The following is a 22,616-nucleotide window of genomic DNA, read 5'->3' on the forward strand; positions in this document are numbered from 1 at the left end:
ATGACAGAAATGATCCGGAGATAAATAAAAAGACAAGATGCTGAGTCACCCTAAGGATGCGAGCCAGTGGCAAGGGTTGAACTTCGAACACCCAGAATTTGGGGACGATCCAAGGAACATCGTGCTGGGCGCGAGCACCGATGGAGTCAATCCGTTTGGCAGCCAGAGAAGCACACATAGCACCTGGCCTGTGTTTCTGTGGATGTACAACCTTCCCCCCTGGTTGTGCATGAAGAGGAAGTACATTCACATGAGTATGCTAATTGAAGGGCCGAAACAACCAGGGAACGACATCAATCTGTATCTGGGGCTGCTGAAAGAGGAGCTAGACACGCTATGGAAAATGCCAGCCAATACGTGGGACGCCGCAGAGAAAGAATATTTCCCTATGAGAGCCGCACTACTCACGACGGTGCACGACTATCTCGGTTACGGATATCTCGCGGGGCAGGTGGTCCACGAATTTTTTGGATGCGTCAGGTGCATGGATGACACAACGTATCGCCAGCTAGATAGAGATCCCGGGTCTTCGAAAACCGTGTTCATGGGACATCGAAGGTGGCTTCGTGACGATGACCCATGGAGAAAAGGCAAGGATCTGTTTGATGGTGAAACCGAACCCCGAAAACGCCCGCGTACGAGGAGCGATGAGGAAATAGACGAGCTGTTGAAAAATTGGAAAGATTGCCCACTGCCGGGAAAGAAGCAAAAGGCGCCAGAGCCGGGAAAGAAGCGAAAGGCGCCAGAGCCGCTGCTGAAGGTATGGAAAATGAGGTCTGTTTTCTGGGACTTGCCGTACTGGAAGATCCACCGTGTGCCTCACAGCCTTGATGTCATGCATATCACGAAGAACGTGTGCGAGAGTCGGCTTGTTACCCTGCTCAACATGCCAGAGAGGACCAAAGATGGGCCAAAAGCAAGGGCAGACTTGAAATCAATGGGCATCAGGGAGGAGCTTCACGCTAATGATGATGATGATGATGATGATGAGGCGAAGCAGGACACGGAAAGTCATTGCAAAGGCAAAAAGGCCAAGAAGACCGGAAATGACTACCCTCCCGCGTGCTTCACTCTAAGTCAGGAGGAGATCGAGCAGTTTTTCACCTGCCTCGTAGGAGTAAAACTTCCTTACGGTTACGCGGGGAAGATAAGCAGATACCTAGACTCATCGAAGCAGAAGTTCAGCGGGATGAAGTCTCACGACTGTCAAGTGCTGATGACGCAGATACTTCCAGTTGCAATCTGTGGGATCATGGACGCGCACGTCCGTGAAATGCTATTTGGCCTATGCAACTTTTTCGACGTCATCTCTCGGAAGTCTGTTGGCATGAGGCAACTCAGAAGGCTACAGGAAGAGATCGTGGTGATACTATGCGAGCTTGAGATGTACTTCCCGCCCGCATTCTTCGATGTTATGGTGCATCTGCTGGTCCATATCGTGGAGGATATCATCCAACTCGGGCCGACGTTCCTGCACAGCATGATGCCGTTCGAAAGGATGAATGGTGTCATCAAAGGATACGTTCGCAACATGTCACGTCCAGAGGGAAGCATAGCCAGGGGCTTTCTGACCGAAGAGTGCATCTCCTACTGCACGAATTATCTAGGCATCGAGAACCCCGTTGGTCTGCCCGTCAACAGGCACCTCGGCAGGCTCGCTGGATGGGGTCGCCGCGATGGTCGCCGCGAAATGCATGCCGACTTCAAGGGTCGACTCACCGACTTTGACAGAGCAAACCTAGTCACGCTACAACACATAGATGTGGTCGATCCTTGGGTGGTAGAGCACAAAACCTTTATTGGGAAGACGTACAATGACCGAGGCCAACAGAGGACGGACGGAGATATAATCAAAGAGCACAACTCATGTTTCACATGTTGGTTCAAGGAGAAGCTTCTGTCGTACCCTTTACATGAGGATTCTTCGCGGAAGAAAAACTCATATTCACCTTGTCACAGGGCGCCGAGCACAAACTGATGACCTATGAGGCATACGATATCAACGGCTACACATTCTACACCGACGACAAAGACATGAAGAGCGATGGTTATCAGAACTCCGGGGTAACGATGGAATCCTACACCGGTAACGACAAGGACAGATACTACGGAAGGATCGAGGAGATCTGGGAGTTGAGCTACGCTGGAGAGAAGGTCCCGATGTTCCGTGTCAGATGGGCCAAGAGCGTCCTAAAAGAAGACAGGTATTTCACCACCATGGTTATACCCGAAGCCAAATCCAAGACCGCGGGCGCAAACGTCACTGCAAAAATGAGCCATGGGTACTGGCTTCCCAAGTGGACCAATGCTTCTTCATTACCGACCCGTCAAAGCCCAGTCGTGTTGTCGTGAGGAGAGGCAAAAGGAAGATCATCGGAATGGATGGAGTCGCCAATGAGCAAGACTTCGACAAGTACGGCGACCCGAAGATGGAACATGATGACGACGATGAAGTGCCATACTCCACAAGAAGAAGCAGGGCCACCCTACCTAAAGGACGCCCGTTCCACAGAAGAACTCCATTTGTGAAAAAGAAGGGCAAGAAGATTGTGAAAAGATAGCTAGCTAAGATCGATTGTATTTAAATCGTAGTCTTCATTTCTCGATTGTATTTCGACATTTTGAAATGATATTTCTTCTGTTCTAGTCCTCATGAATATTTATTTATGTTTATTATGGTATTGAATTTCTAACTCACAAAAAGTATTGAATTTGTTAATATTTTTTGAACTCATGAATATTTTTAAATTTCATGGGCCCTTTTTGAATCATGAACATTTTGACAAATTTGATGATATTTTTTCATATTCATAAATGTTTTACCAATTCACAAATGAATGCAACTAAAAATCCAAAAAAATATTGATGATATTTTTAAATAACAAATTTGATGATATTTTTTCATATTCACAAATATTTTGAAATAACAAATTTGATGATATTTTTTAAAATTTATAAATGTTTTCAAATTTGATTGTCATTTTCTAAAAAATTATTAGATGCAACTAAAAATATAATAATAAAGTTACTAATGGCGCACCAGGAGGAGGTGTGCCATTGCTATGAGTGTACTTATGGCGCACCCCTAGGAGGTGCGCCATTGGTAATGTTTTCAAATTTTTATGATATTTTTTCAAATATTTTCAAATAAGAAATTTGATGATAGTTTCAAATAACAAATTTGATGATATTTTTTCATATTCATAAATATTTTCAAATAAGAAATTTGATGATATTTTTTCACATTCATAAATGTTTTCAAATTTGATTGTCATTTTCTAAAAAATATTAAATGAAACTAAAAAAAAGTTACTTATGGCGCACCCCTCGGTGGTGCGCCATTGCTATGGATGTACTTATGGCGCACCCCTCGGTGGTGCGCCATTGCTATTAGATGCACTCCCCTTTGTCCCTTTCCCCCTCGCCCCCGCGCCAGATCCCCTCCGCATCTCTCGATCACCATCTCCCCCTCGCTGCCGACGACCCCCCGCACCCTCCCCCGCTCCACCGCTGACGACGAGCCCCCGCACCCTCCCCCGCTCTACCGCCGTCGCCGACCCCCCGCACCCTCCCCTGTCTTCTCGCTCGGTTCCACCGAACGGAATCGGCCGAGCGAGGGCCTCCTCCGACCGCCGCAGGTGACCCAGCCGCGCCGCCGGAGCTGCCCCCTTAGCCTCCCCCCTTCGCCCCATCTCTCATTGCTTGCTCTGTTTCCTCGCAGCTCGTACACCGCGCGGAGGGGCCGCTCGCCGCGAGAGGGGGCCAAGGGAGGCCGCTCGACCTCGCCTTTGCCGCTGCCCAAGAAACCTTCGGCTCCCCCTCCTCTCCGGGAGCCGACAACCTACGACCGCTGGGGGGAGGGCCCACAACCCTGCTGGTCGCGGCTCGATCTGGACAGGTGCGCAGCCAGCGCGGGAGGCTTGCAAGGGCAAGGGGCCGTCGACAGGCGCATCCTGCAGTTTCTGAACCGCCCCGTCGCTGTCCCCCCAAGGCGCCTACCGCCGCCCCTCGGCCCGCTGCCCAAGCTCTCGAAGTCGTCGTCCCAGTATGTCTCGTCCTCCTGTCCGGTGTAGCCATTACCCTGCTTCATTCATTCTGTTCGATTCGATTCATTTTGAATTCCACTCACATGTGTCCTATCCTATCCGACAACGATCAATCTCCTACGGTTCTGAGTGAAATCTTGCGGAAGTATAGAATTAATCATTGGTTTCATTGATTCATTGTGCGGACGGCTCTGCTTCCGTTGTTCACTCTAGTAATTCTGAATCATTGGCATGTTGTGGTTCAGGCACAAGGAGAATTTGCCAGAGGAGCCAAAGCAACACCATCCTGCTCAAGCTGCTGTCTCATCCGCTGCTTCCAGGGGAGGTACGCAAGGTAAAAAAGACTCTTCTTTGGCTGCTCTCTGTAAAATATCATTTTGGGTATGTTGAAATGTGATCGTGGCCTTGCGGGGTCGGCAACTTAAATCCCCTCAGGTTGCCAGTCAATTCCATTGCAAACTACTTTTTTCATGGTTACTTGAATTTTTCTTCTTGCGCTGCTAGCTGCATGGATCATGGGCTAAGAATTGTACCAAACCTATCCGTTCTAGAAAATAATAATATCACAGCCGCTCGCAAGCTCTGGTTGACAGTAGCAGCTGTCATCCAAGTATATGGCTGGGAATATGTTCTATTAGAATGACATCAGTTTTGTTCTAAAAAGTTTTAGTATAATCAAAAAAATTGGTCTCTTGAATTCTAGACAAGATAATGTGAGCTAGCCTGAAGGTGATGCACTGATGATCACATTGAGAAAGACTTGTAAAGATGATGATCATCTTTTACAGAAAACAATTTATGTAAACACATCAGTAACTTTGCTAGTTTGCTGGGTTTTGTCTCCGACCATCGTGTCGTGATGATTTTGCTGAAACTGTTGTATCTCCTAAGTGTGAAAACCTGTAGTCTTTGACTGAATTTGGTATAGTTTGCTGAAACTGCTGTGGTCTGAATAATAGTTTACTGAATTTGTTCTAGTCTGAAAAACAGTTATTTGAATCTGTTCCAGTCTGAAACTGTTAGTGTGAGGTGTCTGCAACTGTTGCAATCTTGTTGATAAGTAAAAGATGATCTGAAATTGAAACCCCAAATCAGATGATTCACAATTAGATGATCTGAATCTATTAAGCAGTTTCAGATAACTATTGTAATCTTGTAGATAAGTATTTGATATCACAGAAGATGGTGATATCAGTTTGATTTAGCCCATTTTACTTGCGTTGAATAACCTGTCAACAAAATTCAGGCTCCAACAGTGGAAACTTAAATCTTGTTTCTGCACATGATTTATATTCAGGTTTTGTACATGACCTGTAATATTGTGATACATTCTGTTAGAACCTAGCCAAAGCACTGAACCTATAGGTCAATCAACTTGCTTTGCCTCCCATACTTATCTTCCACTTTGCAAGAACTATAGGTTTTGTGGTAGTATCATGTCTGCCCTGTGATACTCGGTCCGCATTTTATAACACAACTTGGTCAAATAACTATCGTAATTAAGTTCCGTCTTTTTGCCTGCATTGTTGTATGCTCCTATGAAGATCCTGTTGGTACTACTTGTGATGCTGCTATAGGTTGTTGCCTTCATTGGTACTACTTGTGATGCTGCTGCTGTACTACTTGGGAATTTTGTCAACTTGTGATGCTGCTTCTGTACCCCGAGAGGCCCTTGAGTTTGCCGGAATGTCGATTAACTTCCGTTCCGGCAAATTCGGGTACTCCATATGTCCTATTTTCAGCAAAGGTCATGCTGAAATTTTCCGTGAATTTTAGCATGACTTTGCTAAAAATAGGACATATGGGGTACTTGCGACTAATGCATGGGCCGGGGTATCTTAGTACTTAATTAAGTAGGATCAACTGCCCCTTTATTCTTGCTGCATTAAACACATATGCTGAATTCATGTGTGGACAGACGAAACCATGAGTCGTTTATAGTTCAGGAAAAGAATGTTATCGTTATTGTTTGGGGGGTTGAAATAATCTGTTTGTTGCACTTTCTAGTTGAAAACTATTAAATCGAGATACTAGATTAGCTTTTTGAGGTATCCCATTAAATATTATTCATTACTGCCTGCTCTTAAATTTTTTGGCACAACTAATATGCAACTGCCATAGGTGGCAATAGAGCCAAGTGATTAGGCCCAACTTAGAATTCTCCTTCCCTTTTCTTGATAGGGTATATTATTAGAAGATACCCATATATATCAGTCAACCTAGGGTGCCTCGGCATCGATAAACCCTAAATGATGAAAACTTAACTTAGCATTTAGGGTGCCTCAGCGTCGACAAACCCTAAATTATAAAACCTTGGCTTTTAGGGTGCCTCGGTGTCAATAAAAACCTAAATGATGAAAGCTTAGGCTTTTAGGGTGCCTCGGCGTCGACAAACCCTAAATGATAAAATCTTAGCTTTTAGGATGCCTCGGTGTCGACAAACCCTAAATGATGAGACCATGATCTTGTTCCTTGACAATAACCAACTTTTTCACAAAACTTTTTTCCTATTTAGAGCGAAACATGGCCCACAACGATGAGGCCGGCGGTTCGGGCAAGGCATTCTGGGAGCTATCCCAGGAGATGGAGGAAGAACCTCACCGCTATGAGGACGCCGCAGAAGACACCGATCCTGACTACACAACCCCTAGTGGCGTCGGGGATGACACCACTGATGGTGCCGCCGAGGATGCCACCACTGATGATGGCAGCCAACCGAAGAGGCAACGGAAGGACCGGCACCCGAACGTGCTCGGCACCGTCAAGGAGGAATTTGCTGAAGTGTCCTCCGAGGGGCATCCAACGGCGCCCAAAGAAATAGTCAAGGGGTACGCGGGACAGCTCGGGTGCATTCTCCGGAGCACCATCTCGATCAACACCGAGAACCTAAGGCATCGTGACCGAGGGAATTTGCGCAACCTCCTCTTCACGAAGTTGCACGAATGATACAAGTTCCCCGGTGACTTCGCAAACACACGCCTCTCAGGGAATAAAGTGAACAGTGCCGCCCTCACGAAAATGAGCACGACCCTGGCTACTTGGAGAGCCTCGGTGAAGAGCATGATTGAAAAAGGTGATAGTTATGAGAAGATCAAGGAGAAAAATCCTTCGATCAACGAAGATGACTACCGGGAGTTCAAGATCAAGTGCGAGAGCAACGCATCTGCGGAATCAAGTCAGTGGTGGAAAGATATGCGGGACTTGAACTTAGGGGTCCACAAACTCGGTCCCGGCGGTTACAGAGTGGCGGAACCTATATGGGACAAGGAGGACGCGGAGCATGCCGAGCAAGGCCTACCGCCCCTCTTCGAGAAATACCGTGACAAGCAGACCAGGAACTATGTCAGGGCCCGGTACAAGATTGACCCGGTAACCAAGGAGCTTACCACGGATCCGAAGACCAAGGCGCTTGAGCGTGTTCTGGTAAGGAATACACCCCCACGTAATTAGCTCCATATGGTTGCATTCTAATTAATGAAGCCAAATTTCTAAATGGTTCACGTTCCTTCCGCAGGACACTGAAAGCAGTAGCGCGGGGTCGTCTCAGAGCTCCCCTTCCGACACCCCTTTAAATAGGGCGTTGAACGTAATGAAAAACAAGGATAAGCTCAGTAAGTCGTCGTCAGCTAGTCCTGTGGCCGGCAAAGGCTTGTCCATGAAATGGTCGGAGTACTATACCGCTGGGCGAAAGGAGAGAAAGATCAGCTCGGAAATCTAGGAGCACGAGGTTCAACAACTCAAGGCACAAGTGGCGCGGATTCCGGAGATGGTCAAAGAGCAAGTGCGAGACCAACTGGGAGCGACGATCACCGCCATTATACCTACCTTGGTTTCTGGGCTGCAGGCGTGGATGGCGGGCGGCCAACAGGGGCCACCCCCGATTCCCAGCTTCACGGGCAGCAACTCGCACAACGTGCCGGCGGCGCCATTGGTGTCTCCGGCGGAGGCGGCATTGGTGTCTCCCGCGGCGGCGCCGGCATTGCAGCTTAATGCACCCGGGTGTGGGAAGAATACGCCGGGCGGCACCTCGGTAGCAAGCGGCCCCTCCGTCAATTGCATGCACGCCGTTGGCGGTGCCTCGACATTAGCCGAGCTCGACATCATCACGGTAACTAATTAAGCCTCTCGGCCGATGACTTCATCTCCTTGCCTTTGACTGGGCATCCCTGACGCCCTACATGTTTTCGCAGGGCGCCACCGATGTTCCGTGCACTCTCCTGCACTTCGTGAACGACGAGTTGGTCGATGTCGCCAAGGGCAGAATCGTTCAACCAGGCAGCCGTGTGTTCCACGGTAATCAGATGCCACCCACCGTTAATAGGGTTCAACTGGTTCGGGTGCTGCCGGGCTTCGACGACATATTACCTCCGTATCGACCCCATGGGGCCGACGAAGATGATGTGATGACCCTCAGCGCCTGCATAAGCTGGCCCATGCTTTGGCCGAAGAGCCAGATTTGTTTGGGGGCAGGGGACACCACCCCACAGACAACACCGTCAGTCGTGCCGGCGCCAAGCCATGGCAAGACCCCCGCAACGCTACCGGACATGCCGGACATGCATATGGCACAGGATCCGGACGTGCATATGGCACAGGATCCGGACGATGACGACGACGGTACATTTACCAACGTCGATAAGTACTTCAACGAACATGGGTACGATGACGAATTCTTTGGGCCTCCTTCTCAAGAACCCAACCCTGCAAAAGATGATCTAGCTGGTACCGCGGAGAAACCCAATTGCAACAAGCGTTGTCTGGCGTTCAGTTCTCAGGAGACGCCTCTAGCTGCCGCCTTCACCGAGCCTCAGATAGCCGAGGTGCGAAATATTTTTAGCCCCAACACACTCAAGAAGGTGGTCTCTGAGCAGAACTCAATCCCATTACAGCAAAAGAAGAAGGGACGGAAAAGAAAGACTAACAAGGGTGCGAGCCAGCCGGCACCGAGTACGATCCGTGCTCAGGACGGTCCACCTTCACCTAAGGATATCTCGAGGAGGGTGCATGTGGCGGGTAGGTCGATGCTACCGACTAATCTGCTCAATGCTGCAACCGGTGCTATGCGGAGTCTGCATGACAGTGTTCTTTCTTTGGAGAAGTGGCGTCTCTCCGAGAATGATGTGGCATACCCGGTTTTCGTGGCCAAGGTGCCAGAGGGCATGGGCTTTGTGGATAGCGCCATCGGGGGTATGATCGTCCTGCGGTTTGATGACATCTTTGCTGTGTTTAACCTTCATCCGCTGCACTACACCTTCGTTCGGCTATTTTCGCTGAGTATGGAGATGCGGATCATTAGAGACAAGACCCCGGACATCGTGATAGTCGACCCCTTCTACATGCGTGCCAGGATCTTGGGCAGCGCTGGGGACCGGCAAGTCGCAAGTTCATACCTCGAAGGCGTCATTCTGGCAAACCCAGAAAAGGATAACTTCCTCGTGCCTTACTTTCCCGAGTAAGTCATCCCCTCACCGCCCCGTAACATATGATTTCTTAGATTTCGATCGTTCTTTTTTTTCTAACATTCCGTGTTTTGTGCAGTGACACACATTGCACACTCATCCTCTTAAGCCCGAAATATTCCATGGCCACGTATTTCGACTCGGACCGTCAGTCGAAGAAAGACTAAACAAATATCAAGAAAGTTCTTGATGATGTTCTCCCCGGCTACGCCAGATCTGGAGGCACCTTCAGCAGGCCAGCTCGTAGGTACGGCAAGCACGTGTTCATCCACAATACGACGTTCCCCTGCATCAAGCAGCCGCCTAGCGGTCAGAAGGATGCCTACTACGCCCTCCATCACATGCGGGCGATCGTATGGGACCATAATCACCTTCTGCTACCAAATAATCTCAAAGATTGGGCCGCATGCTTGTCGGCCATCCAGGACGCGGACATCAGACAAGAATTCTTTCGCATCCAGTCGGAGTTTGCGGAAATCATCCATCAAGATGTCCTTCGTACCTCGGGCAGTTCTACCTCAGATATCAACCGTCCAACAGTGAGATAGAAACAACGCTACAAATGCAGGCTGACAACGCCCGCGATTTCATGACCATCACGACAGACGGGGGCTTCATCCACGCTCCGGTCCCTGAGTCGAGTCGAAAGTAGTGATGCTATGTAGTTATGAAATATCGATTAGCTCATGTTGTAATTAAACTTTAATGAACTTGTATGTCTCTTTGGTTTGGACAGTCGCTCAACTTATATGTAATCGATACTATTTATTAGTAGGACCATGAATCATGCTATTAATGTCTTGCTTTTCTCTTCCGATCCTTTTGTTGCATACTTATATATTGCTTATGTATTGTCTATGAATTGCTACTAATGTTTTGTTTGGCTAGTGCATAGAGATGCCGTCGTATGTCGTGTACAAGGGTAAGGTTCCCGGAGTCTACAATGACTGGGAGGAGTGTCGGAGACAGGTTCACCGTTTCAGCGGTAACAGTTACAAAGGGTACACCACTAGGGCGGAGGCGGAAGCTAGATACGCGCGCTATCTAGCGGGAGAGAGGAGGGAGCGGAGGAGGAACTGGATGAAGACCAGTTTCATCGCCATGATGCTAATCGTGATGACCGCAACTCTCTTCTATGTGATGGTAGTTTAGATGATCGATATCGACTTGTAATGTGAAGACGAACTCGCTACTCGCGGTCTCGAGACTTGTAATGTTCTAACTTTGTTCGGTCTTTTGAATTCGGAGACTAATATGATGAATTGTATTCGGAGACTAATCTTCTATTGTATTCGATAAATCTACTGTTTATATGTTGTGCTGTCTATATTCTGTGCAGTAATATATTTTGTAACCTATGCAAATTTCAGAAAAGAAAAGAAAATTCCTAATATTCATACTAGTGGCGCACCACACAGCACTTTAGTGGCGCACTGCAATAAACACACTAGTGGCGCACTATCTAGTAGTGCGCCATTAGTAACCCAGAGCACAAGGTAAATATGGCCCCATGGGACGCATAGAAATGGCGCACCAGGGGACATACTAATGGCGCACTACCTGGTGCGCCACTACTGTTTGGTATACTAATGGCGCACCAGGGGTGCGCCATTAGTATTAGTTACTAATGGCGTGATGATAGTGGCGCACCTGTAGTGCGTCATTAATGGCCAAAATAGGTGCGCCACTAACAGGCCTTATCCTAGTAGTGAAACAATGGACCTTCTACGGGGCGTAGAAACAATGGGCCTTATACGGGCCATAGACACAATGGGCCTTCTACGGGCCGTATCATCAATGGGCCTTCTGCGGGCCATATGATCGGTTGGCCAAACATGGGCCAATAACAGAGCACATTATGGCCATAAATGGGCTAGAGTTGAAATCGTCCGTTCATGGGCCGACCATAACGGGCCATCGTTAATCGGCCGTATTTGATGACGCTATGAAAACGGCCCAACGTATTAACGGGCCACAAACGGTCCGACTGTAACCACGGGCTGAATTTGGCCCACAAGCAGAAAATGACAGTAAGGGGCCAAAAGTAAACGAATGCTGGAAATGAGCCCAAGAATAAATGGGCCCTGAGAAGGCCGAAAGATAACATGGGCTGGAAACGGCCCAACGGTATAATGGGCCGTTAATGGGTATAAAGTGATACAGTGTTCATTACGGGCCAGTTTTACCACGGGTCGTTAATGCGCCGAGGGTTACTAAGGGCCTCATATGGGCCGAAAGACGTAATGGGCCATACATGGGCCAGAAGTTAAAACGGGCTGGAATTATATTGGACGGCCCAGATGACGCTACTAGGCCTAATTCGGATAGGCCGTAAACGGGCCCTAGGTTAGCGGGCTGTAAATGGGCTATATGCGAACAGGCCGTTAACAGGCTTGCCGTGGGCTAGCCCGCCACCTTTTGACCAAGTCAAAAGGGCCGGCCTTTTCACAGGAATGGGCCTCTGTTGGGCCGTGCCACGTGTCGACGTATCATAGGTGCTTTGGGTCCAATGAGTGGATGACATCTGTCCCAGCGGCGAGCCGACACGTGTTCCCTCTAGCCAATGATGATTTTACACGTGGAAAATCCCCATTGGTCGGGGCTGTTAACGGGTTACCGGATCCAAAACCGGACCCGATAGCTTAACGGCGTTCCGTTACGGTGGATGCCACGTGTCGGTCACCCTTGACGAAAGCACTTCTGTGACGCGCGATTTATCGTCATGGAAGTGGACACTTCCGTGATGATAATTTTGGTAATGTCATGGAACACTTCTACGACAGCACATGTATGACTATCTTGATTCTGTCATAAATTTGTCATGGATGTACATGCATGACAGAAAACGTGACCTACTGTGACAAACACGTATCATCACGGAAGTGTATTTTTTTGTAGTGAGAGGCGCGCACGTAGCGTGTCACGCAGTCCCGTTAATATCGTGTACATGTACGTACAGCGGCCAGGGTGCAAGAAAGTAAATACGGCCACGTACGTACATACGGGCGGGGTCTCGAACGCCTACTCGTGCATACGTACGGCCAGGGCTCGTGTACATGGCTGGGTCAGAACGGAGAGATTGCGTCGTCGTCGTGTTCATCAGGGGCCAACCGACTTGGATGGAACAGCCGATCGAAACGAGGCCTGGCGTACCACAGAACGGAGGAAACGGCCTTGTGTTCGACCGGCCATGGTCGAAACGGGATCCTGTTCATCGGGAGGGGTCTGGCATATCGCAAAATGGAGGAAATAGACTTCTCTTGGACCTCCTATGATCGAAACGGGGTCCTATTGATCGGGAGGGGTGTGGCGTACCCCAAAACGGAGGAAACCGACTTGTGTTGGAGCGCTACGGTCGAAACGGGGGTCCTGTTCATCGGGAGGGGTGTGGCATACCGCAAAACGGGACTCCACGGGATATTGTTCATCTGCACCGTCGACAGCCTCCATGGGCTACTGTTCATCCACCGTCGACCTCATCCAGCCTCCACCTGCGACTGTTCATCCACGGCGTCTCCCCTCCTGCCTCCACCAGCCAATGTTCATCCAGCCTCCACCGCTCCTCCACCGGCTACTGTTCAACCAGCCCTCTCCACGGGGTCCTGTTCAACCACCCTTCCATGGGCTACTATTCATCCAGCCCTCCACCGGCTACTATTCAACCAACCCTCCACGGGGTCCTGTTCATCCATCCCTCCACGGGGTCCTGTTCATCCACTCCCAACTGGCTCGATCGGGGTCCTGTTCATCCAGCGGCAATGGCCTCTACTACCACGGGGTCCTGTTCAACCACCCCCATCGGGAACTGTTCATCCAACCCCCCCAACAATGCTCACTGTTCATCAAGAGGCAGCAGGTTCGATCGACTTCAGTTAGCAGCAGTAGCGAAGGAATCGCTCGATCGGGTTCAGTTAACAGCCATCGATCGATCGCTCGGGTTCAGTAATGCGTAGCCTGCAGTGCAATCGCTCGGGTTCAGTAGGAGAACACCTCGCTTTGGTTCAGTTAGAGCCCAACGCCTCGCACCCACGCACATACGTGTACGAGAGAAACGCGCATCGCTCGGCCCCTGACCACCCACCATAACCGGGAACTCCCCGATATTTTCCTCGCCCTTGCTTCTACCACGGTTTTTTCATCATGGACGGCCCAAGGAATGTCATGCAGCTGCGTCTCCGGCCTGCCCAGGACGAAAAGCCCGCTTTCTGTCATGATTTTTTGTCATAGAAGTAGGAGCCCACCACGTCTATGATGATACCGGGTTTTGTCACAATTATCATCACAGAAGTGTCATAAGCATGACAGGAAAAAAATTCGTCCGGCCCAAAATGTCACGGAGGTGTCTTTTTTTGTAGTGTAATGGGTATTCACAATCATAGAAGATGTCCAAGATAATATATTTGCATGTGAAAGTTATCTTCCTTATACTAATCATTCATGAATTGCTTGTATGAACAATATTGTGATTGTCAAGCTTCAAAATATTTCACTTTCTAAACACAATGTGAAGCTACTGCTAGGCATGATATTAACATGTAATTTCAACTTCATGACATTCAACTCATTCAACAATTTCCTCATAGGATATAAGTGAAGCATGAGAGTAAATGAAAAACTACTCCAAAAAGATATAAGTGAAGATCAAACCAGTAGTCATGTAAATGGGTAGCTTTTTGAAGGCTCTCTTTTATTTTAAAAACTTTCAGATCTAAGTATTTTATTAAAACAGCAAGCAAAACAAAATAAAATGCATTCCAAAAATAGCACACATCAAGTGAAGAAGCAAAAACTTAGGCTCAACCGAGGCTAACCGATAACTGTTGAAGAAGAAAGGTGGGATGCCTACCGGGGCATCCCCAATCTTAGATGCTTGAGACTTCTTGGAATATAACTTGGGATGCCTTGGGCATCCCCAAGCTTGAGCTTTTGTGTCTCCTTAATTCCTTTTATATCACAGTTTCCCTAAATCTTAAAAACTTCATCCACACAAAACTCAACAAGAACTCGTGAGATAAGTTAGTATAAATCAATGCAAAAACCTTATCATTCTCTACTGTCGCAAATCACTAAAATTATTATTTAACATTGTATACTAAATGCCTCTGCATATTTAATACTCCTATGCTGGAATAGAATCATTGAACAAGAAAACATATGCAAACAATGCAAACATAACAGCTATCTGCCAAAAAAGGACAGTCTGTAATGGATGAAGAAGAAATCATACTTATTTAACTCAAAAATTTCTGAAAATTTACCATGCTGAAGAACATTTATCATATCTTATTGTGCACAAAAATTCAACATTTTATCACATTCTGACTTTTCTAGGGAAGTTTTGCAACAACGATAAACTTTCTGTTTTGAAACAACAACTCATATACTTGCAAACTAAGCATGGCAAAGGCTATACTTGACATTTTTATTGAAATAAAAGATGCAAAACATTATTATAAATAACTACAATCAAATCAAAACAAAACAAAATGATGCTCCAAGCAAAAATCATATAATGTGATGAATAAAAATATAGCCTCAAGTAAGGTTACCGATATTGTTGGAGGCAAAGAGGGGATGCCTTCCGGGGCATCCCCAAGCTTAGTTGCTTGGATATTACTTGAATATTACCTTGGGGTGCCTTGGGAATCCCCATGCTTAGGGTCTTGTCACTCCTTATTCTCCTCATATCGATATCTCACCCAAAACTTGAAAACTTCAATCACACAAAACTTAATGGAACTTCGTGAGATAGGTTAGTATGATAAAGAGGAAACCATTCACATTGGTAGTGTCAAAGACCATATTCATAATTGTTCTCACACAATGCCTACCGTACCTTATCATTTTCACAATTTATATTGAGCAATATAAGCCATAGAAACTAGAAAACAAGCAAACTATGCATTGAAAACAGAATCTGTAAAAAAGAGAACAGTCTGTAGTAATCTGTACTCCAACCATACTTCTCTAACTCCAAAAATTCTAAACAATTAGGACAATGTAGGAAATTTGTTTATCAATAATCTATACAAAATTCAGATCAAAACTCGTTCCAGTGAATTTTCAAAATTCTTGGACTGAGCGCAAAAGTTTATGTTTTTGCACAGAATCAATTCAACTATCATCCATACCATCCGAAAGGCTTTACTTGGAACTTTATTAAAACAAAATCTATAAAACATGATTACTACAGTAGCTTAATCATGTGAAGACACAGAAACAGTAGGTAAAAGTGTTGTATTATCTCCCAAGAAGCACTTTTCTTTAATGTCTTTTTAGCCAGGCATGATGATTTCAATGATGCTCACATAAAAGATAAGAATTCAAACATAATGGGAGCATCATGAAGCATATGACTAGCACATTTAAGCCTAACCCACTTCCTATCCATGGGGATTTTGTGAGCAAACAACTTATGGGAACAAGAATCAACTAGCATAGGATGGGAAAACAAGCAAAACTTCAAGATTTTCAACACATAGAGAGGAAACTTGATATATTGCAACATGTAAAAGCATATGTTCCTCTCTCATAGTAATTTTCATTAGCATCATGAATGAACTCAACAATATAACTATCACATAACGCATTCTTTTCATGATCCACAAGCATAGAAATATTATTACACTCCACATAAGCAAATTTATTCTCATGAATAGTAGTGGGAGCAAACTCAACAAAATAACTATCATGTGATACTTGATTGACATAATGAAATTGAACATTAAAATTATGATGACAAGTTTCATGGATATCATTATTCTTTATAGCATACATGTCATCACCATAATCATCATAAATAGGAGGCATGCTTTCATCATAGTAAATTTTCTCAACAAAACTTGGGGGGCTAAAAATATCATCTTCATCAAGTATAGCATCCCCAAGCTTATGGCTTTGCATATCGTTAGCATCATGGATATTCAAAGAATTCATACCAACAACATTGTAATCATGCTCATCATTCAAAGATTTTTTGTCAAACATTTTATAGAATTCTTCTTCTATCAATTGAGCACAATTTTCCTTTCCATCATTTTCACGAAAGACAATATAAAGATGAATAATATGATGCAACCTCAATTCCATTTTTTGTAGTTTTATTTTACAAACCAAACTAGTGATAAAACAAGAAACTAAAAGATTCAATTGCAAGATCTAAAGATATACCTTTAAGCACTCACCTCCCCGGCAATGGCGCTAGAAAAGAGCTTGATGTCTACTACACAAATTGTTCTTGTAGACTCATGTTGGGCCTCCAAGCGCAGAGTTTTGTAGGATAGTGGAAAATTTCCCTCAAGTGGATGACCTAAGGTTTATCAATCCGTGGGAGGCGTAGGATGAAGATGGTCTCTCTCAAACAACCCTGCAACCAAATAATAAAAAGTCTCTTGTGTCCCCCAACATACCAAATACAATGGTAATTTGTATAGGTGCAGTAGTTCAATGAAGAGATGGTGATAAAAGCGTAGTAATGATAGTACATATTGATTTTTGTAATAGGAACAATAAAAAACAGCAAGGTAGCAATTGATAAAATGGAGCACAAACGGTATTGCAATGCTTGAAAATTAGGCCTAGGGTCCGTAGTTTCGCTAGTGCAATCTCTCAACAATGCTAATATAATTGGATCATATAACCATCCCTCAAAGTGCGATGAAGAATCACTCCGAAGTTCTTATCTAGAAGAGAATATAAGAAGAAATTGTTTGTAGCTATTCTTTCCGATCGATCTATCTAAGAGTTCATACTAAAATAGCACCAAGTTATTCTTTCCGATCGATCTATCAAGAGTTCGTACTAAAATAACACTAAGTTATTCTTTCAGATCAATCTATCTAGAGTTCGTACTAAAATAACACCAAAGCAAATTCAGATTCATAATACTCAATCCAACACAAAGAACCTCAAAGAGTGCCCCAAGATTTCTACCGGAGAAAGTAGGACGAAAACGTGCATCAACCCCTATGCATAGATTACCCCAATGTCACCTTGGGAATCCGCGAGTTGAGTGCCAAAAAATATATCAAGTGAATCAATATGATACCCCATTGTCACCACCGGTATTCATATGCAAGGCATATACAAGTGCTCTCAAATCCATAAAAATATTCACTCAAATAAGAACGAAATCTCAAAGGGAAAACTCAATTCATCACAACAAGATAGAGAGGGAGAAACATCGTATGATCCAACTATATTAACAAAGCCCGCGATACATCAAGATCGTGCCATCTCAAGAACACAAGAGAGAGAGAGAGAGAGATATTAAACACATAGCTAGTGGTACAAACCCTCAGCCCCGAGGGTGGACTACTCCCTCCTCATCATGGTCGCCGCCGAGATGATGAAGATGGCCACCGGTAATGATTTCCCCCTCCGACGGAGTACCGAAACAGGGTCTAGATTGGTTTTTCATGGCTATAGAGGCTTGTGGTGGCGAAACTTCTGATCTAGGGTTACCCCCAGGGTTTTTGGAATATTTGGCAATTTATAGGGCGAAGAGGCGGTGCGGGAGGTCACCGAGGGGGGCACAACCCCCCTGGGCGCGCCCAGGTGGGTTGTGCCCACCTTGGGCCTCCCTCTGGTACCTTTTTAGCCCATACTGGGTCTTCTGGTCCAAAAAAATTCTGCAAAAAATTTCGCTGCGTTTGGACTCCATTTGATATTGATTTCTTGCGAAGTAAAAAACAAACAAAAAACAACAACTAGCACTGGGCACTATGTCAATAGGTTAGTCCCAAAAAATGATATAAAGTTGCTATTAAATAATTGTAAAACATCCAAGAATGATAATATAACAACACGAATATTTCATAAATTATAGATACGTTGGAGACATATCAGCTGCTAACAAGGTGTTGCGTGATTCTCCTACTGGATTGATAACCTTGGTTCTCAACTGAGGAAATACTTATCTCTACTGTACTGCATCATCCCCTCCTCTTCAGGGAAATCCCAACGTAGCTCACACATAGCTAGCAAAGGGCAGCGTCCGAGGACATCGTGGGGTCTCACACCATCCAGAGACATCGGCGCCTCGTGAAGGCTACCGACGGCGTACCCCGCAAGGCCCCTGCTACAGCTAAGGTCGAGTCCTCCAAAATGGAGGACGACCACGCCGAAACGCGACGGCCAAGGCCACTACCGAGGAGGTACACCTTCTTTCCACATGAGCAATAAGTACCCAAGCGCAATTCTCTGCAGTCTTCGAATGATCATTTATCTTTTCTTTGCAGCCTGCAATGCTCCAATATAAGCAACGTGAAGTCATCGAGCGGGCTCTCTCCTTTGAGAACCTCGAAGGAGCACCATCCCTCCCCCAGTTTGCAAGAAGTACTGGGGGAGGCAACTTCTCAGCAGGTCCCGCCCGAGATTACTGCGGGGGCGGGGCCGAGGCGGAGGCCTCGGCACCCAAGGACCCCATGTCGAAGACCCCCTCCTCTACGGAGGGAAAGAGACGGGGTGGCCAACCACCTCAGCGCTCGTTCACCCGGAGCCACCTCGACAACCTACTACAAAAGTCATCCCTCCCATTACTGGGAGGTCCGAGGTGGCCCGTCCATCCCCCCTGCCACAGGGCAGGCGTTAGCGGGGTGGACTGAAGAGATGGAGGCATCCATGACAGACCCCTCCATCGTTGCTGCGCACCGTGTCCTACTGGGCGTGGCGCTGTAGAGTTACCGATCCGCCGAGGCTGGTATCAAGGAGGCCTTCAAGGGCCTCTTTCATGGCTTGGAGGTAACCTTTCCTAGCCCTTTCTTTTAGATGTTAAATCGTTGGATAGGAAAAACTATCGCGGCTAGACGTTTATAATGCCGCTTTGAGCTGAGAGGCAAAAAGTAAAGTTGTTCGAAGACTTGAGTTGCCACAAGCGCATAGAATAACCGCATGACTGCAGTAGCCCCCGAGACCCCGAGTGAGATTCCAAGATCATACTTGGGGGTCTTAGTAAAAAACTGAATGTTTGGTAGAAGCGAACATACTATAGCCCTGAGACCCTGGTCGAAAGAAAGAAGCTGACGAGGGGATCGATATCCTCCGAGGAAGCTAACTGTGTTTGTTGCACATTTCGGCCTCATTTTCAGCATCCAACGCCAGGGAGTTGGAGGAGCCGAACCACAAGCTCAACCGGTCTGAGAAGGACGCGGATCTGCTCAAGTAGAAGATGGAGGTTGCTGAAGGTAAGTATCAAAATTTGTGTAGCTTTTGCGGATTTGCAATGCCATTTGTAAGTTGTAATTCATATGATGATGTGTTTGCAGCTACCTCCGTGGAGCTTGGCAAGAAGCCGAATAGCAGAGAGCTGCGGCGGAGAAGGCCATCGTAGAGTTGGCCAAAGAAAAAGAGGTCAACGAGAAGCACGTGGCCCGGGTCGCGGGGGTCAAAGAAGACCTGAAGGGTTTTTGTGCGCAGTGCGATGCCCTTCAGAAGGAGAAGGACATGCTCACGTCCGAGCTGGCCACAGCTAGCTTGGCACGCAAGGAGGCTAGACACCGGCCCGGGCTGATCACGATATGCCTCAACAAGTAAAGCGAATCAGCACCGGTATGCCCTATCTGCTTCGCTGCATTTTTGGTGACAGCCGATTTTCTCATCTTACGCAAGTTTGGCGTTCTTCAGAGGTATTTAGGGACCTGCCGTGGAGTGCCGCGGACGCTAGCACACACTTTGCTACCCAGCCCGACCGCTTCGGTGAGAAGGCCTTTTGGGCTCAGTTCCAGGTGCCCGAGCACCTGCAACTGCTGAACAATCAGATGAAGCAGCTGGCGGAGCTATTCCGTGAAGCCCGACCGGTGATGCAGGATATCTGTATTAACCTCTGCCGGGCCAGCTGATGTAGACAAGCTTCTTCGGCCTGGTGAATAGGCTTCGAGATACCATCCCCCAGGTGGAGAAGTGTAAGTGGTCGACTTGTTTGGAGGGGGAGGAAAGGGCTTATGCGTCCATAATGGCACATTTCCCGAAGATCAAGCCACTAGAAATCGCTTCTGGACCTCCAGCGGAAAAAGATTGGACCCCAAACAGTTCCTGGCGCAGGTGCATGAAGGTGCTCGTGTGACCGAGGTTAAATGTAGCAAGGCAGAACTCAAGTTCTGATCTTCCCTCGGTATGTGGAGGAGGAATTTGTATAAAACATGTGTATCCTTTTAAATGATCATTGTTATCCGATGTGTTATTAATTGTTCCTTTGCATCTATTCTTAAATCTGAAACCGACCAGTCATCGACTTTAGCCCCCGTGTAGATGCTACACGGGGTGTTTCTTTAAAACGCGCACACCCTTAGCAGACGTCTCGAGGCCTGGAGGCGGCGGCGTGTTTAGAGAAACTAGGCAATCATATTATAATAGGTTGATAACTTTCTCTTAGTCATAGGAGCTCGATATTTGGGGTAGTTTAACTAAGCCATGGTGAAGTGGTGATCGGCTTAGCTGAGGTGCACCTATCTTAACACCTTGGTCCTTGTGATAAGGACCCTTCGTTTATCACGGCGTAACCCCTAGCGGCTTTTAGTTTGACACTGTCTTCGGATTGCCGACCAGTTTGCGCTTATTTTTACAGTCGATTTTCGGCTTTCTCCACTAAGGCACTTGATCATTTGAGATGGAAGTTCTCCCTTTATGCTCCTAGCCGAACATAGTAGAACACAGGAGGTAAACACAACACAATTCGAGACTAATGCATATAATGCTGTAGCCGAGACGCTGAACAGTTTTTCGAACTTTATCATAGACTTGGCTCTAAATCCAAGCCCCTGGTTGAAAGCCGAGCTCATCTATATGTATCTCTACGAGGCGAAAGGCCAAAGAAGAGAAAACAACACTCCAAGTTGTCCTGGGAAAAAGGTCTGTTTTATCATTCATGGGGCCCGATCATAAGTGTCGAGCTATTTTTACATGGAAGAACCTTAAACGACACAAAGAGTATGTAAAGAAAAAGAAAAAAGATGGAGGATGTTACAGGGCTTTAATGAACTGGGCGTTGACCCATGTTTGTTCCCTACCGCATGTCTGCTCCTCCGAGCTGTTGAACAACTCCGCCTTATCGAAGCCAAGGGGTGTGAAGAGGGCCGACTACTCCGCATGGGCCGTGCTTGACGCATCCTGAAAGTGGGACACCTTACGAGGCTAGGGCTGTAGGGAAATCCTGACGCTGCCAAAATGTACTTCCTGGCAGGCCTTTCTTGTGCCGATGAGATCGCCGGGCGTTGGGTGTGTTCGGGTAAGCCAAGATGACACGCCCCTTGTTTTTTATGCTCCCCAAGCTCCTAGGGAATTTTTAGTGGGAAGTTATGTACTCTAGGTACATAGTCTGCTATCATGAGATGGGAGCTGGGGGCACACGTATCCCTATTTAGGGTTCGCGCGATTGTGTCCCGGAGCTGGAGTGAGGATGCGGATGCGCTTGGAAGCACTATATAGATTGGGCCGAGCAGACCGTCGTGCTGCTTCCTCGACTCTCTGGGAGTCAATTGCGTAGGCCACTTTTTGCTCCTCTGTGCAGAGGGAGCACTCCGTGTTACCATTAATGGTGATAATGTCGTTGGGCCCCGGCATCTTAAGATTTAGATAAGCGTAGTGCGGTACTGCGTTAAAGCGGGCGAAGGCAGTGCGACCGAGCAATGCATGGTATCCACTGCGGAAGGGCACTATGTCAAAGATAAATTCTTCACTTCGGAAATTGTCTGGGGAGCCAAAAACAACATACAGTATAGCACTGCCCGTGCATCAAGCCTCTATGCCGGGGATGACACCCTTAAAAGTGGTGTTACTAGGCTGAATTCTTGATGAATCAATGCCCATTTTCCTGATCGTGCCAGCATAGATCAGGTTCAGGCTGCTGCCGCCATCCATGAGGATGCGGGTTAGGTGAAACCCATCAACAATGTGATCTAGGACCAGATCTGCTAGGCCGCCATGACGAATACTGGTCGGGTGGTCCTTTTTGTCTAAAGTGATCGGGCAAAGCTGACCACGGGTTGACCTTCGAGGCTACAGGCTCCAAGGCGTAGACATCCCAAAGTGCATGCTTCCGCTCCCTCTTGGGGATGTGCGTGGCGTAGATCATATTAGCGTCATTGAAGTTGGAGGAAAACTGCTTCTTGCCGCC

Source organism: Aegilops tauschii, chromosome 5 (assembly GCF_002575655.3).
Source record: "Aegilops tauschii subsp. strangulata cultivar AL8/78 chromosome 5, Aet v6.0, whole genome shotgun sequence".
In the NCBI taxonomy this organism is placed as follows: Eukaryota; Viridiplantae; Streptophyta; class Magnoliopsida; order Poales; family Poaceae; genus Aegilops; species Aegilops tauschii.